Raw genomic sequence first — 17,939 nt, 5'->3', positions numbered from 1 at the left:
TTGCAAGTTCTTGGCAGTCATTCTTGAGTGGGACTTTTTCTTTTCTGAGGAAGCAGATTTTAAATGTCATGTCTCAAGTATATTCCCAAGAGTTTTGGTGGGAGCTGTCACAGCAACCAGAGGACAGTAGTTTTTGATCCTGGTACTAATTTCAAAACCCCAAATAAACCTTTTTCATTGTTGAATTCATAGTGCAGTCCAGATGGTAAAGGACAATTTCTAACAAGTAGAGTGGGTAGCCTTTTGTCCGTTCTCTGTGTGACCCTCCCAGAAGCATTCTCTGTGTCAAAAGTGAACAAATCTTGCCGATGCTGTTTCTGCTAAGCATCTTGGATGACTTTTGCTCATTATTAATGGCTTTATTAACCCCTTCCCCCTCTTTTTTTGCCCTGTATTTCATTCCACATTTCCTGTAAGGGTATCTGCTTCCTTTTGTGATAGTAGCTTTTAAAATTTACTTTTCATGTTGATGGCTTAGACTCTTTCTTGTGTGGATTTTTTTTATTGCAATTGGTTCGGTGAAGGGTTGCAGCCATGAAGGCAGGAAAACCAGTGTCCTGAAACTGTAGAACAGAAGGGAGACATTAAATGGGGTGAGTCTCATATGTGACCTTGGTCTTTATATTTTCTGTGGGGTGGATGTGGTTACAAGAGGCTCTGAGCCGCGTCTTCAGTTGACGCGGGGGAGGGGAAATCCATGCCTCTTACTTAGCCCCAGAGCCCAACAGGAAGTGGTATCACACTGCCTTCAAACTGCAGAAAAATTTAATATACCTGAAACCTAATGCTTTGCACTTGAAATTAAGCTGGGAAAAGAAGGTGAATGTTAACACCATTCTAGTGAAAAAAGTTCCAGACATTCTTCACTAACCACAAACGTCAGCTTGGAGCGTCCACGTCTCTGGCAGCCATATCCACTCCCCTCCGCCCCCCAACCTCCTCCCCCATCCTCGGGTGAACTGAAGTTGTTGAGGTAAGAGTTGGTGGTCTCTCTCCTTCGAGTCATAATTATTTTTTGAGGTACCCAGCTGTGTAAGTTCCTGGGCTCCTCTGACTGGGTTTTGACAGGTTCTGCCACAGCCTCGCTGACAAAATGTGATAAGGTCACCCTCACAGGAAAGAGCCATTTCTTAACGCCTGAGGTGTGTGTGGTAGCTTTGTATGTGTGCTTGTTTCTCCCTGTGAGGATACACGTTAAGTCTTAATTTTGCTTTGTCAAAGTTGAAGTCATTTTTTTAAAAAGGCATCTGCCATCCTTTGATCTGTGTGACAGTGGTTTGGCCATCATGACAGGAAGGAGACAGTCATTTTGATTACAGATCCAGTTGTCTCGCAAGAACTTTGTTCTTCCTTCTCTACAGTCCCACTACCTTCTCTGATTTCGCGGCTCCCCTCGTTTCCTTTCTGCTCTTGGGGGTGGTGGAGGGTACATATATTTCACCTGACCTATTGGGAACCTTTTCAGTGTATCAGTCAGATAATATTTGTTGACTATTGAGTAGGGATGTTTTATCCACTTGAAATATAGGCCCAGTGCCTAGGACCAACCAGCCTTTCAGTTCAGATGTTTGAGGACTGAAAAAAGTTTTTCGATTAGCTCCCCCAGACATGTTACGTAATCACAATTAATGTTTAATTAAATGTCTGTAAAATGTGACATTAAGACAATTAGGAAACAGTAATACAGTCGGTTATGCATTCTAATTCCTGTGGGAGTGGGTACAGTTTAATATCCGTATGAGGCCATACCGACATCTTGGGAAGGGCCTGTCCGGAGCAAGGTACTCAAAGAACGGAAAGAGAAAACGGAGCTCTGTCCTTTAACTGGACAGCGTGAGCGTCTTCCCTCTGCTGTCTCTCTCCTGCCCTCCCCCCTTCTTCCTGTTAGGGTATTTCCTGAGCGGTTCCATTATTTAGTATAGTCATAATTTGACAGCAGAAAGAGTTAGAAATTACCTACTTTGTACCCTTGCTCCAGTTTTGTAAATAGGAGCACGGAGGTTAAGTTGACAGTGTCAAGATCACAAAGCTGGGAGTAGCAGAGCTTCTAGCGAAGCCCCGAGTTCAAGTCTGTGTCACTTTTCACAGCCGAGCTGCTGCTATTTTTGATCAGTCTGATCATCTCCATAAATCCAAGTCACTGCCTTTTTCGGGGAGGAATTCGATTTTGCACATATGCTTTTCTGTGAGGAATTTCTGCTGGGATAACTCAGCACATTATAGCCGTCCTTTGCCCTTTCTTTGTGTCCATAGTTTCAGGTTGGGAGATCAAAGTGCATCCTGTCATTAAAATTCCTTCCATGTGCAAAATACCTAATGAAATCATGTTAATAGCAGTGTGCTGGTTAATTGTCGAGGCCTGGTCTCATCAGAGCGCTTTTCCACTTTGTGTTCTGTAACGTTGCATTCTTTTCCCCCTTGGATTCACTTGTCCTAAAATCAGGGCTTGGCAAACTACAGCCCCTAGGCCAAATGTGGCTTGCAGCTTTTGTGCCATTGATAAGCAAAGAATGCTTGTTAACGTTTCTAAAGGGTTATTACAGACTAAAACAAAGAAGAATATGCAACCGAGACCATATGTGTTCTACAAAGCGTAAAAATATTTACTAACTGTTCCTTTATAGAAAAAGTTTGTCAACCCCAGCTTCAAATTAAAAGCTGTTTTTGGTTGGTAGCGATTCAAGGCTTTTATCAAGACTTATTGACTGAAAAACAAACTCTGTCATATTTACATTTTTCTCCAAGATGTTATCAACATTTGGCCGAACATAATCCAGATATGTAGAGCAAGTTGATTTTAATTTTCATAGTTGTTTTCCTTGGTTTCAGACTCTCAAACAAAACTACGCAAGGAACATGCAACTTTGAATTGAACATTTTGTACCTAAAGCCTTATTTTAATGTCACTGGGTTCTTTCAAAGCTGTCAGTAGATTTTCCATCTAAGTGATAGCTTTGGTAACCATACTATTTCAGAAAAGTAGAACTTAATGCTTGATGATAAAGGGTTAAGTTTACCTCCTCAACTAGTGTTCTAGTGCATGAGAAAAGCCATTCAACAAATGAAGAATGGGTGTGGAGAAACTGAGTCTTGGATACAATATAGGTATGTCCTAAGAACAAGTGTACTTAAAAAAAAGTTTTGCCCACTATTCCACATGGCGGTGAATCCAGGAGGAGGTTCTCCGGGCGACAGCACTGACATTGTCTGGACCCACGGAGAAAGCTGGAGGGAAATAGGTTTCGATATTGTCTTAAAGGGAAGTAACTCTAGCCTTTGAAGACCAGGACAGACTTAGCAGTTGATCTCTGAATTAAATCCCATAACTGGATCTGAAAAGAACCCTGGATCCGGAAGCAGAAGGAAGACCAGGGAGCTGCTGGCATGGCCTGAGGCTGGCTCTGGTGTAGGCCTGCCTGCCTGCGCACGGAGCCATTCCGGGGCCCAACTCTCTTGGGTGTACTAGAATCAGGACTATTTTGCAGGAAAGAGATGCCACACAGGATGAGGGGAGGGTTGGAGTGGGGATGGAGAAGTAGATTTTCGGTGGTAAGTAATACTGTGGAACATAATGTAATAGGGAGCTTGTGAAATGTAAGGGGGCGACACAGTGCACTGGTTCACGTATGGTGTTGGGGGGAGAGCACGGTGGGTTAGGAGGGGCACTGGTCTGCAGCCCGCTCATGTCCTGGCATCTGCCTTTCCTGGTGTTCTGGCCTTGGTGAGTCACTTGTCCTTCTAGGCCTTACTTAGTTCTTTCATCTCTAATAGAGTCTAATAATATTATACCAACTTTTCAGGGTTGCTGCAAATTGCCTGGGGCAGGAATCAAGCCTTTATTCACCTTTTAAATCTCCAAGGACTGTATTAAATGACTCATCAACTGAATGAGTGAATGGCTGGGTGGATGAATTGTGAAAGCGCTATATGAGCTATAAAGCATTGCTTGAATTTTGGTTATTATTCTCCTTCATAGTATTATAATTACATTATGTCTGAGATAACATCAAAAGTGCTTAATTTGAATTCTTAACATGAGAATGCCAGTAGAAAATGTGAAGGGATGTTTTAGACCAGGTACCATATCACTTATCTTTCAGTCTCCATAATAAGCTGTTTAACATCCGCTTCCAACCCCCTACTGACATAAATACCAAATGGAAAATGAGTGGCATCACTGGGTTTGCTTCAGAAGGGCTTTCAGCTTTGTCTCTGCCCATTAGCTTCACACAATGCAACAGATGCCTGTTAACAGTTTCATGCCCAGTTTTAATTAGCAGATGGAGCTCTGTTTGTGTCTGTACCTTGCCCAGCGCTTGTTTGAGTGACAAGGTAGTGAGTGGATTGAAACCGGGCTGGGCATTTGGGTTGAATAAAGCCAAATTCGGTTTTTAAAAAGACGAATATAAACATTTATTGTATAGAACTTCTTGTGTATCTCACCACAGTGGCATGGTGTCTAGAGTAAAACTAATGTTTGCAGTTATGTTTTCCACTCTTATTGCCGGTTTAAAATTCTATAAGGTAGAAAAAAATTACCATTTTTATGGCTTACATGAAGCTTTACTGTCATGAAGTGGCTTTCTTTGAAGACCCATTTCAAGATCTTGGCATGGTATGTTGAGGAATACGCAGGGCCGGGATGAAATAGACTTCAGCACGAATGCCAGCGTTGGCGGATTGGTAGTGGCCACCCGGAATGCTGCCTGGTGCAGAGTTCTGAGCCCCTACCTGAGCTCAGCAAGACCAAGGGCCCCGATGGATTCTTGACCTCTGCTGGGGTTGCTACGGGGAGAGAGTGGGTGGCATTGGCTTAAATATTTGCTGTCTCTTTTCTCAAGCGAATAGGTAGCTGTTTGCTGTCCATCATGTTAGGGCTAAATTTCAGTAGTAAAAATATTATCCTGGAATGGTAATTGGATACAGTGTATCTGGATGTGTGTCCTTTTCCTCTGCTCAGTTTTGTGTTTGGGGATTATTCTCATTTTGAGTTGAATTAATAAGAACCTTAATGGAAGTAGGTGCCTGGTTGTCTTTGGAGGAAGTGTCTGCCTTTTCTTTCTTTCATTCCTTCGTTCGTTCGTTCGTTACTCAGGACTTCCTTTGCAAAGCCACCTAAAGTGGTGGAAACAATTGGAAACTGTTCTCTGCAGCCCACCTGTTACTGATTGCAGTGAAACACCTATTTTCTTGTGTTACAGGTAGCATTGATTCTGTATCAGTTTAATTAGGCATTTTGGGGGGTGCCTGGGTGGCTCAGTCAGTTAAGCGTCCTACTTCCGCTCAGGTTATGATCTCATAGTCTGTGGGTTCGAGCCCCGTGTTGGGGTCTGTGTTGACAGCTCAGAGCCTGGAGCCTGCCTACTTCAGATTCTGTGTGTGTCTCCCTCTCTCTCTGCCCCTCCCCCACTCACTCTCTGTCTCTGTCTCTCAAAATAAAAAAAGAAAAAAGACATAAAAAATAATTAGGCATTTTGGTATTTAGCAGTTGTTGAACCTTTGGACATTTTCCAAGTAGCTCTCCTCTTCCTTAGCCCTGAGTTTTAATTCTTGGTACCCAGGAAAAAATGCTAACACTCTCGATGTCCTCATGTTCATCAAATACAGGCTTGCTGTCACTAGGAGACAGGCTCTGTCTGACAGTGCTGGTTGTAGCCTTGTGACAGCATTACAGGACTTCAGAGCACTTTGGAAACGTGGGGTTAGGTATGCAGTCCCACCTCATCATGATAAATACAACCACAAAGCAGTTAAGCAATGCATAGTGTTGGATAGTTTTCTGCTGGCAGAGCTGGGACTGGCATGATTTCCCCACATCACACTGTAATTTTGCATATTTTGGCAAAGAATTTGGCAGTAATTATTTTAATAACTCGTAGATGTTTTCTTGATCTGTAAAGTGGAGGGACAATCTCTAAAATATACTATCAAGTTTTGACATGAAATACAGGATGATCTATTTAAAAGTTGAATAGGGTGCCTGGGTGGCTCAGTCGATTGAGCATCCGACTTGGACTCAGGTCATGATCTCACAGCTTGTGGGTTTAAGCCCCGCATTGGGCTGTGCACTGGTAACTGAGCCTGGAGCATACTTTGGATTCTGTGTCTCCCTCTCTCTCTGCCCCTCCCCCCTTCTCTCTCTCTCTTTATCTCTCTCTCTCTCTCTCCTTCCCCCCCCGAAATAAATAAACATAATAAATAAATAAATAAATAAATATTGAATTATAAGAGTTTGTTTCCTACAGCCCTATGCAAAATTTATCTGGAATAGGTATTACACAATATTGTAATCTCATACACACAAAAACACAAAGTCCATCACAAAAAAGAAAAAAAGAAGAGTTTGCATTGTGAGCTATCTGTGACTAACCCTACTGTAATTTGTTTGTTGCTTATGAATTTGGATGGGGTAGCTGTTTATGGTTTTCAACAAAGAATTTTTTACTTTTTCTTTTCTAAAGGTCTCTGAATAAAATCTGGAGATGGCATGGAAAACAATTTTTTATTGAGAGTTAACTCTTTCAGTTTTGGAATGAATCAGACCACTGTGTCGGTATAGCCTCCATTAACACGTCACCCTTACCACAGTTTGGGGAGAGGGGTTGGATTGGGAAAGGAAGTGAATGAAAACATCATTCTACCCTCCTCCCATCAGTTTCTCTGGCTACTCCTTTAGTCTCTTTTGCTTTTGTTAGTAGTTGGGAGAAACTATTGGGTGAGGAGTTAGAAACTTCCGCCTGTAAGAGTGTGAGAATTCGGGGGTTCCCGGGTGGCCCAGTAGGTTGAGCGTCTGACTTTGGCTCAGGCCAAGAACTCATGGTTTATTAGTTGCAGCTCCTTTCTTTTGCTCATGTTCTCTCTCTAAAAAAAAAAGAAAAAAGGAAAAGAAAAAAAAAAGTGGGAGGATTGGGGCACCTGACCAGCTTAGTCGGTAGAGTGTGCGGCTCTTGATCTTGGGGTTGTAAATTCGAGCCCCATGTTGAGTGCAGATTATTTAAAAATAAAATCTTTTAAAAAAGAAATAGGGGTGCTTGGGTGGCTCATTTGGTTGAGTGTCTGACTCTTGATTTCAGCTCAGGTCATGATCTCATGGTTGCTGAGTCTGAGCTCCAGGTTGGCCTCTACACTGATGACACAGCTTGCTTGGGATTCTCTCTCCCTCTCTTTCCGCCCCTCCCCTGCTCACGATATCTCTAAATAAATAAGCTTAAAAAAAAGAAATAAATAAGAGAGTGTGAGGATTAATAGTGACTTTTGACTTCATTACCCCCTTACAGTGTTTCAAACTTGTTAGTAGAAAGAATTGGTGCTTCTCTCAGTCACAGCCAGTAACACACAGTGACAGATTAGGTGTCATCCACCAACCAAATAATTTGAGCGAGTGCGTCTCCTATTTTGTCTACTTATTTTTGTTTTGAAAATTTCCAGCTATAAAGAAGCATGAAGAATTGGTGGAACAAGCAAAATATTTCTTTCACTCCCAGAAAATTCCATTATAATCAAGTGTTAAGACCTGCATATATATCAGAGGTGTGCCCCTATCTTGGCCCTTCAGCCCTCAACTTTGATAAATACTATTACATTTTCAATTTGTGTTGTGATCTCAGTATATGATTTATCACAGTCTTTATTCCAATCATCTGTTATTGCAGATTATATAGTACTCTGAAAAACAATTGGTGCATGTTTCCAATCAGCCCTGCTTAAGCCCCTCCCCAAGGACAGTTAGACTGGGCCTGTTTTGTCATTGTGAAAGGCAGATCCAGGCTTCGATGGTTTTCATAGTCTCTTCTGGCTGCATCATTCTGCAAGTCTATGAAATCAAGTAGTGTCTGTAAAGAAAAAAAGATTTGTCCTTTCAGTTAATGACTGTGGACGAGGGTTCTTTTTGCAGGTGGACACTAGTGTCTTGATGACTTGAAGACAGAAGGAAGAATAATAGCACTAGTTAATTCAAACCACGCCTGTGTCGATCTTGTAAATCGGTTAAACTTTTTGCAGTCCTAAAGAGACTTCTCAATGAATTTGACTCCTGTCTTTCACAAATGCTTTGGTTTGAATAATAAAGCTAAATGTCACCAGGAAAACAACCATGTGAAGGTTGTCAAGAATATCTCTGTGAGAAGAGATGCATAAAAGTATTTTCACATTCTCTCATTTTCTTCACATAAAACATGGCGAAGGAGGTGAAAAATAATCTAAAAAGATAGGAAGCCTTTTTCTTGCTTAGATATGTTGGTGGTAAATTTTCGTTTGACACTTGGGGGGCCCGAGGCCTGGGGGCATGGAGTTGGCCTCAGGTCACACAGAGCCAGGCCTTGGGTATCAGTTTACGGATATCAAGCCTCTTTCCTCTTGCACATCATCTGCCGTCAGTTGCCGTGCTATGAAAGACACCAGTGGTATAGCATAAAATTTGGACGCAGTCAACATTGTGTAGTAGAAAATTCAGGGATCGAACCAGGAGATGTAGGGGCCAAGCCCATCTCTGCACTTGATTAACCATTTGCTTTTGGTCAAGTCTTTTAGCTGCTTCTCATGATCTTTGGTTTTTTTACCAATAAAAAGGAGAGGCTGGGGGTGGGGTGAGGTTGCTTACAAAGCTTAGGGTGGGCACTGCAGAGATTTTGTTACTCATTTACTACTGTCAGAGGTCCTTTTCATTTTCACTAAATTCACTCATTCAGCAACGTTGTTTAGTCCACAAAATTTTGAGAGGGGAAAGAGTAGCAAGTATCCAGGCAGTTTAACACAATGATGAAGAGAGCTCCAAAGTAAACATAAGAGCTTGTGAAAGCGCAGAGGAGAGGTAGAGGAAAGCTTCTAGGAGGAAGGAAATGGCATCTAAGCTAAAATCAGAACCCGCAGGAGGACTTAGCTGCGGAGACTGGGAGAGCCCCGGGAAGGAGGGCCCCCTCCTGCTGCGGGTGTACTGGACAACACCCTGGAGGAACTCAGGACATCTGGTTTGGCTACAGCCTCAAATGAGGTGGGAGGTAAAGTTGAACAGAAATTAGAGGACACGTTGCGATGGGCTTTTAAACCTGCTCAAGGGTCTGGACTTTGTCCTGAGAACAGCCGTGTCACTTGGGGTTTTATGCAAGAGACCAGTTAGATTAACAGATAGAATCAATTGCCTGTACCTCATTGGCACCCTTATGTTTACAAAGTACTTTCACTTACCATCTATTTAAACTCCTCAGTAATCACATCTATGGACAGAGATTACTATCTCCCTGTTCTAGATGAGGAAGCTGAGGTTCTGAGAGAGTGATTGACTTGCTCAATCACGTAAGTCTTCGAGGAGCCACGGGCCCACTCTGTCCACAGCGACCTGTTCTTCTTAGAATGGTCCTGGAGTTTTCCATGAGACGGAGTATGTCGGCACTTAGGCTATAGTAGCTGTGCCTTTCAGTGGTCTGTCCCAACCATGTAAACTGACTTGAGAAGCATGTTGCACGGAAAGATGAAATCAGCCTCTCCCCTGACAGGCTCCCGTACAGCTAATGCAAACATGCGCTGCACTCTCTCTTGGCCCTGGGAGGTCAGTGGACTTGGGGGTTTGGGTTGTCTCCTGGCCTCTGACCCAGTCCCGTAGGAAGCAGGCAAATATGTGCGCAGCAGAATGGGGGCAGGAAGGGACAGTTTAATTATGAATCCAAGTCTCTTGTGCAAAGGGAACTAATTATATCAGCACCTCAGACCTGTCTCTCCACATGGGGCCGTCGCTGGTTATGCTTGTATGCTGTTGGCCTTAGATAGACAGTAATATGCTAGGCAGAGCTGCTTTAATTGTGAGCTTCTTTCCTTTGACAGATTAAGTTTAGACCTCATGCTAGCCTGTCCCTTTCTTTTTTTCAGCACGAGATCATTTCTGCTCCGGGTTTTGTTTGTAAAGCCCTGTTTGGCAGCTTTCCTCAGAGTCACAGTGACTTTGTAGATGAGACTAACACCTGATTTGTTTGCTAGCCCTGAGTCCACAGAATGCTGCTGTGAGCCAAAAAGCAGAAAGACCCAAGCAGCTAAAATTGATTAAAACAAAGTCCATTTGCTGAAACTCATGAAGTTGTCTGCTGGGGAACCCCTAGGTCTCTCATTTACCCTTTGCATTCTTGATTTTTACAGTAGTCGTTTGTTTCTTGGAGCCCTTAAAAGATCAGGAGTGAGCTGAGATCCTCCTGGAGGCAGGCCATTACCATCCGAGAGAAAAAAGTGGCATTGTGCTACTGTAGCAGTGGCATTCGGGACGTGGCTGTGGGCAAGTCAGCAGTCCACTTCCTTGGGCTTCCACTTCTTCAGAAGCAAAAAGGGCATATGGTGTTCAGTACACTCTAAAGACCCTTCCAAAACTCTGATCCTAAGTGATAACCAGAGGCTTCACTGACAAAAGGGTATGGACTTAACACAAAATAACACGGTGTAGACAAAAGAACTTGGGCTGCTGAGACAAACTCTCAAGTCCTGTTTCAGAGCCTTGGGCAAATTATTTAGGCATTTTCTTTATTGATCAAGGAAGGATAGGAACTCCCTTTTAGGTTTTTTGTTTCATTTATTTTGAGAATGAGATGCCTTATAGTGTGGGTAGTATCTTTGGTTCATGGGACACACACAGAAAAGGCATGTGTGTGAGAGCACTCAGTCCCAGCTCACTGAGGGCAGCCCCAGATAGCTATGAGGGAGGACGCTGGCAATCCCTCAGGCTTCGTTGCTGTAGCACTTGCTTTTAATAAGAGTGAACATTTATTGAGTGCCTGCTGTCTACTAGGTACAGTTCTAGGTATTTTACATGGACTAATGTTTTTCATGGATTGATCCATGTAATTCTCAAAACAACCTCTTAGGTGCAATCTGTTATTATTTTCATTTTCTAAAAGAGATAGTGGAGTAAGAAAATGGTTGAATAATTTCTCTAGGGCACATAGGCTGGTAAGCAGTGAAACTGACCCAGATTTGAATCCAGGCAGTCCGGTTCCAGAGTTTGTGTTTTTAACCTCTGTGCTTTTCTGTGCCACCAGTAACTCAGAAATATTTATTAAAAAAAAAAAAAAAAAGATTAGCTATCTTCAGGGAGGCGGTGTGGTGCCAGGTCAATGTGACATGACTTCTGACCCGCTGGGTGATGTCACCAAGTCTTTTGACCTCCTTGGTATCAGTTTTCCTTTTCTCTGCAGAGGATTGTCTCGAGGTGCTTTAATGATGGCACTGTAGTAAAGTATTTAGCACAGCGTCTAGCACGCAGTCAGTCTCAGTAATTAGTGAAGGGTTTTGTTTTTTCCAGATAATTTAGGGAGCCCTTGTTAGAATGAGTTCCATAAAAACCATGAATGGGAACATTTTGGTTACTTAATGAGGTGTGCTTCAGTTTTCTAGAAAATTAGTTCTTACAGTTGAGGCCCACATGCATTTTATGAAGCTAGAATTAGAAATATTTGTCTTTAACCTCCTTCTCGGAGTGAAGGTGATAGTCCCTGGCCTCAGCTGGCTAAAGGAGGTATCCAAGAACAGTCTTTGACCCCAGGGGCAGCGTGTCTGTGTAACGTAAGGAGCAAATTCTCTGCAGCCTTCTGGCCGCCGCAGACTCCCAGAGCGTCTTGAATTCTTCCTTTGGGTGAGAACAAAAACAAAAACAAAAACAAAAAGCAATGCAAAATGCCCTGTCTAGGAGGGACAAACGTTTCAATTTAAATATTCCAGCTCAATGTCCTCTGTTAGGGCCCTGAATTTTAAGTACAGGGAGTTTCTGAGTGAAGTCTCCTGAATTTTAATGAGTTTGTTTGCATACATGAATTTGAACAATACATTAAATCTTGAAACACCGGCGCTGATTCTAATGGAGTAAATTACCCAACTTGAAAGTTAGTTGATAGGCTTTTCTTTACCAAATAATCAAGATGATGATGATGCTTTAATCTGAAAAAAGTCATTAATCACATTTTTATAATATCGATGCATGCTATTAATTTCTTTTTAATCATTAGACTGTCTCCTCAAGAGAATTAGGGAAATAAATGTGTCAGTGTTGCATGAAGCACAATTTTCCCCCTTGTGATATTTGGTACTTAATGAATGATTACATGAACACGGTAAGCATAAAACTGAAATTGGGTTTGGTTTTGTACAGTACTTGCTTTGGACCATGAAGATGAGATGCGGTGCTCTTTACTAGTTTCATTTTTTTTTTTACCATAAAAAAATATATACAGGGATGGTACAAGAGGTGACAGGGACCAGGTCATGAAGAGCCTCAAGGGCCAATGTAAGGGGGATAGATTTTATTGTGAATCCAGTTGAAAGAACATATGCAGAGTTATGTGCGGGGAAGTGACATATATGATTTATAATTTTATTTTTTTCAGTGTTTATTTTATTTTTGAGAGAGAGAGAGTGCAAGCTCGAGCAGGGGAGGGGCAGAGAGAAAAGGGGACCTCTGATCCTAAGCAGGCTCTGCACTGACAGCAGAGAGCCTGATGCAGGACTTGAACTCATGAACTGCAAGATCATGACCTGAGCTGAAGTTGGATGCTCAACTGACTGAGCCACCCAGGCGCCTTTATGATATGTAATTTTAAAAGCTGCAGTGGTTTTAAGAAAGTTCATTTTGGGGCACCCTGCTGGCTCAGTTGCTGGAGTGTGTGACTTTTGATCTTGGAGCTGTAAGTTTGAGCCCCACATTGGGTTTAGAGATGACTTAAAAATAAAATCTTTAAAAGAAAAAAAAAATCATTTTGAGGTTTAATGGCACTGAAAAATCATGCCATGGAACTCTCTGGTCCAGTCCATTCCCCAAAGTTATGTTGCATCCAGAAAAGTATCTTTTTTTTTTTTTTTTTTAATAGTTTATTGTCAAATTAGTTTCCACATAACACTCAGTGCTCATCCCCACAAGTGTCCTCCTCCATGCCCATCCCCCCCTCCCCCCACATCCATCAGTCCTCAGTTTTTGTCAGCATTCAAGAGTCTCTCATGGTTTGCCTCTCTCCCTTTCCCCCACCATTTCCGCCCTTCTTCTCCCCCTTGTTCCTCCGTCAAGTTCCTCCTAATCCTCCTATACGTGCAAACATATGATATTTGTCCTTCTCTGCCTGACTTATTTCGCTCAGCATAACACCCTCAAGGTCCATCCATGTTGCTACACATGGCCAGATTTCATTGTTTCTCAGAAAAGTATCTTGTTAACAGTGTTCAGATGGCCAGAGTCTTACCTTGTAATAACGCATAAAGATTGTGATGGTGGGTTCAGTTAATGCCCCAGGCAATGAAATGTGCCAAAATGGTGGAAAGAGCAGAAGCTTTCAGAATGTCACTTCTGATTATGACCTGGTGGACAGGAACCATGACTTGTGTTCTTCAGGGGTTTATCTGGTTTATCTGGTGCTCAGGCCTGCAGTATTTGTTTGTGGGATAAGTAAGCTAACACCATCTATTTTCTTCTGAGGAATGGATCTGGGGCTCCTTTGGTAGTGGCATCTCATCCATTAGCACATACATAAGCTTCAAAGGATGTGTAATTATCACCTGTTATTGCTTATGGTCTTTTTCTAGATGCAACGTGATAAAATCAGTCTGTTTCTTTTTTTACCCTGAGAACAAATGCCTGCTAACTTCACGCATGCTCAGGCATAAACGCACAGCTTCTGATGCATGGAAGGCCCTCGGTGAATGTTTCTTGAGTGGACGTAGAGTTGGCAGCGGTTGCCATCTCAGGTCCCCGCTGTACACGCATGGCTCACTCACATCTCTTCCCAGTGGTTTCTAGAAAAGACCCCGCAACCCCCCGAACCAGAGCTTCCTTAACATTTTTTCTTACCATCTCTAATTCCTGGGTACTTTCGCCTTCCCTTGTTTCCTTTCCCCTTCTCTCCAAGGAGGCAGTGCTGACCTGTTGGTTGATGTTCTTGTAACACCTTCCCTTTCTCTCATGACTGGGCCCTGGCTGATGTCCCCTTCTCTCTTGTATCTTCTGTTTTTTTTTTCTTTCTCTTCCTCTGCTGGCCTCGTCTGCTCTGCTTTCAATCCTGTTGCAATCGTCCCCATTCTAATAAGGAGACCCCATAATTGTGCTATTTCCTCAAGTTACCCATCTCTCCCTCTCCTTTCCTTTATGTTTGACTCCCTAAAAGAGAAGTCTTGTCACCTGCACTTTTGTATGTGTCCTCACACATGAAGCGCTTGAAATCCTGCTCCACCAGCTTCAGCGCTGAGTCCAGGTGATCCTGTCCTCCTCACTGAACAGGCCAGTGGCCCTTTCTCCGTCCTTGTCCCCCTTGGCCTCTCAGCAGCGTTTGGCACTGTTTATCACTTGCTTCTTGAAACTCATTCTTCTACTAGCTTCCAGGAATTGTCTGCTCCAATTTGCTTCCTACTGTTCTAACCGTGCCTTCTGTTTCCATTGGTAGCCTCATTTCACCTTTTTTTTTTTAATGTTTTATTTATTTCTGAGAGAGAGAGAGAGACAGCGTGAGCAGGGGAGGGTCAGAGAGAGAGGGAGATACAGAATCAGAAACAGGCTCCAGGCTCTGAGCTAGCTGCCAGCACAGAGCCTGACGCGGGGCTCGAACCCACGAACCGTGAGATCATGACCTGAGCCAAAGGCGGACGCTAAACCGACTGAGCCACCCAGGTGCCCCCTCATTTCACCTTTTAATTGAAGTCATTTTCCAAGTATCTTTTCTCGAGTTTTTCCTTTTTTCTCTTTTGGAAATTAGACACTTTAATACACTTTGCAGTCACGTTCATCTGTGTCACCACCACGTGAAGGTCTCTCTCCCGCCAGATTGCCACTCTGGGTGTGCAGGTTCCAGACCTGTTGCTCTTTGCCATACCCCTAGCACCTAGTACAGTGCTTGGCATGTAGAAAGGGTTAAAAATCCCTGAGTGATGAAGGAGGTAGGCTTGCCCCCTTCCAAGCCTTCCATGTGGGACTCCCCAACTTTCTATCTCCTTATATCCCCAGCCTTTCCCAAACTCCTGCCCTCCATGTCCCGCCCCCACATGAGTTCATTTCCTCCTCTTATCTCATACCCTTTAATCAATTTTTGTGTATCTTTATTATTAATACTACCATCAGCCTCATTTGGTTTAATTATTCATTTATCTGGGCTCAAGACCTGGAAGTCATCCTTGGCTCCTTTGTTTTCCTGAAATTCTGCATAGAATTTGTTGTTGAGCCCTTTCTTTCTTCTCCCACCCTAATACAGGCCCTCCACACCTCTCAGCTGGACTTTGCAGCATCCCCTAGATGGCCTAGGCACTTCCAGCGTCACTTAGGCAACACCCTTGCCCCATTCCATTCTGTACACGTTGATCAAATTCCCTATAGAGCATAGCTTTAGATATTAATCATGTTAACCCCTTCCTTACTCCTCCTCTTAAAAGTCTTATTTTTCACTTTGCCTAATTGAGCATATTTTTCTGAGTCTATCCTTTCAAACTCCTTACAGTGAAGAATCAGCTGTATCTCCTACTGTTTCTTAAAGGAGCCCTACACTCAAACCCAGAGCCTTCTAAATAGGTATACCCAGCAGGCTGTGGCCAAGCTTTTGCCCGACCAGCGACCAGCCCAGCGTAAGGTTACTGACTGCCCTTTTGTGAGAAGGAATGCCATTTTTAAGTTGCGAGATGATGTGCTTCCTACATTTTTGGAATTCAAATGCTCTTTTACTTGTAAAATGATGGTGATGATAGATGGCCATTATCTATCATCTGCAAAATAAAAAAATAAAATAAATCGCAATCGAATTCTTGCTGTTTTATTTCTTTGGGGGAGAAAAGCCTACTTCCATCCCAGCAAATTTTATGGAATAGCAGTTCCTAGCTTAGTATATTCCTTCTTTCTTTCAACTTCTTCCCTTCTCTCAATCACCATCTTTTTTTTTTTTTCCTGGAAACTTTACCAGTTCCCAAAATTAAATCTTCTAGGAATCGCTGCTGTACCCAGAATGGGTGGTTTCGTGAACACACACTTCTTACCTGCCTGTTGACATCCTACTTTTCATTCCTGATGTTCCTTGGGTGTTCCTTTCTTGTGACACCATATCACAGCTGCCTCCCGGCCCTCCCCCCCACTGGAAGGTGCTTCTTCTTTCCTCAGTGGTACTTGGTACCCTATAGTACTTTGAACTTAAGCATGACACGTGCATAAGAACATGACCCACGTTCTTTCTGTATTCAAGTAGAACTGGCTTCCTTCTCTGCGTCCCCACCTCCCCACCCCCATGGTAACTTTCTTTAGGACAGAAGCTTGTTTCTTCTTTGCGTTCTTTGCATTACCAGACATTGTACTTGGCACATAATTGGTGCTCAAAAAAATTGTCATGGAACTGAAATCTTAGTCTGGTACCTATGAAGTAATTAGGTAAAGCTCTCATCTTTGGAGGAAAGGGTCTTTCAAAAAGGTTAGTTGAGAAATTTTTTTGATGCGTCTGACATTAAAATTACAGTTGCTTACTAAATGTGCTGAGAATAATTGCCCATTTATCTTTTAAATTTTAATTTATTTTTGAGAGAGAGAGAGAGAGACGGAGCAGGAGTGGAGGAGGAGCAGTGAGAGAGGGAGACAGAGAATCCAAAGCAGGCTCCAGGCGCTGAGCTGTCAGCACAGAGCCCAATGCAGGGCTCGAGCTCACAAACAGTGAGATCATGACCTGAGCTAAAGTCAGATGCCTAACTACTTAACCAAAACCAACTGAGCCACCCAGGTACCCTGCCCTTTTATCTTTTAAAGATACAGTCCTCTTAAACTGTAGCAGCTCTAGGTATCTCAGCCTTGGATTAAAGTCTGCTGTGGTTGCAGTGGTTAAATTGAGAAATTTACACATTTCATTTGACATCTTTTGTGAGACCTGTGAAATCATTGTTGGCACGTTGATTTTGATTTCACTTCAACAGAGGGGGCCCTGAAAATGTTCTTTCCCCAGGTGGTCGGCTACAATTTCTCTGCCTCTGGCTTTCTCTAGAGTTGTCAGCACGCCCTGAACATTGGCCTGATCTAGACCATGAGGCTTTTCTGTGTGTCTGTATACAGGCCTGTCACTTCCATTTTTTTTTTTAAATATTTTTTATTTATTTCTAGGGGAGAGAGAGAGAAAGACAGCACGAGCGGGGGGGGGTCAGAGAGAAAGGGGGACACAGACTGAAACAGGCTCCAGGCTCTGAGCTGGCAGTCAGCACAGAGCCCGCCGCGGGGCTTGAACCCACGAACCGCGAGATCATGACCCAAGCGAAAGTCGGATGCTTAACCGACTAAGCCACCCAGGCGCCCCATGTCACTTCCATTTTTAAGAAAAAATTTTTAAAGTGAATTTGGTTTTTTTTCTTCCCACTTTGTCTATTTCTATGGTCTCCCCCCGCCCCCAACTTTGGTTACTACATTTGAATTCTGCAAAAGCATACTGGATGAGAAATACATAGTACGACAGCTAGGCCTCCTAGGGTATGTTTGAGGCCCTCTTTGGTGTGAACTACCTTCTACTTTTGGGTTCCTGACCGTCCGCAGTGGGGCCATGTTTCCCCATTTCCCACTGAAGGACTGAGATCGTTGTGGACATAGAGAAAGTGGCAGTGTTTCTGACACAGAAGCCCCTGGCGGGAGAAGGAAGGGTGTGCCACTGCCTCTTCTGTCCTGCCTTTCCTCCTGAGAAAAGGATGGGGAGTGAGAAGCACTGGCCATGGCGGCAGCCTCAGCTGTGTGCACTGACCACTGGGCCAGCTCTTGGCCTCCTTTTTTTTTTTTTTTTTTTTACAAAACCTTTTGTGAGCAGGACCAGGGGCAGAAATAGTTAGGGGAACAGTGTGCGGTCGTGGGGAATGGAGAGGACGTACGCAGGTCGTGTCTTCATGAAGGATGTAACTGGGAAACATGGACACTTCTAAGAATTAAGAGGAGAAAGATGTGGAATATTAGAAGAAATTGAGTCCTGGGCAGAGGAAAAGGAAAGTAG

At 43.2% G+C, this 17,939-nt stretch overlaps 1 protein-coding gene across 1 annotated transcript in view; it reads left to right on the top strand.

Annotated features, from left to right (window-relative positions):
• RAB8B (RAB8B, member RAS oncogene family) overlaps positions 1 to 17,939 on the top strand; it is a 58,894-nt gene that overhangs the window by 2,179 nt on the left and 38,776 nt on the right. The gene's annotated exons all lie outside the window — the stretch shown is intronic.

This window comes from Crocuta crocuta, unplaced genomic scaffold (genome assembly GCF_008692635.1).
Source record: "Crocuta crocuta isolate KB4526 unplaced genomic scaffold, BGI_CrCroc_1.0 scaffold130, whole genome shotgun sequence".
Taxonomy (NCBI): domain Eukaryota; kingdom Metazoa; phylum Chordata; class Mammalia; order Carnivora; family Hyaenidae; genus Crocuta; species Crocuta crocuta.
This window is presented reverse-complemented; position numbering and strand designations above follow the sequence as displayed.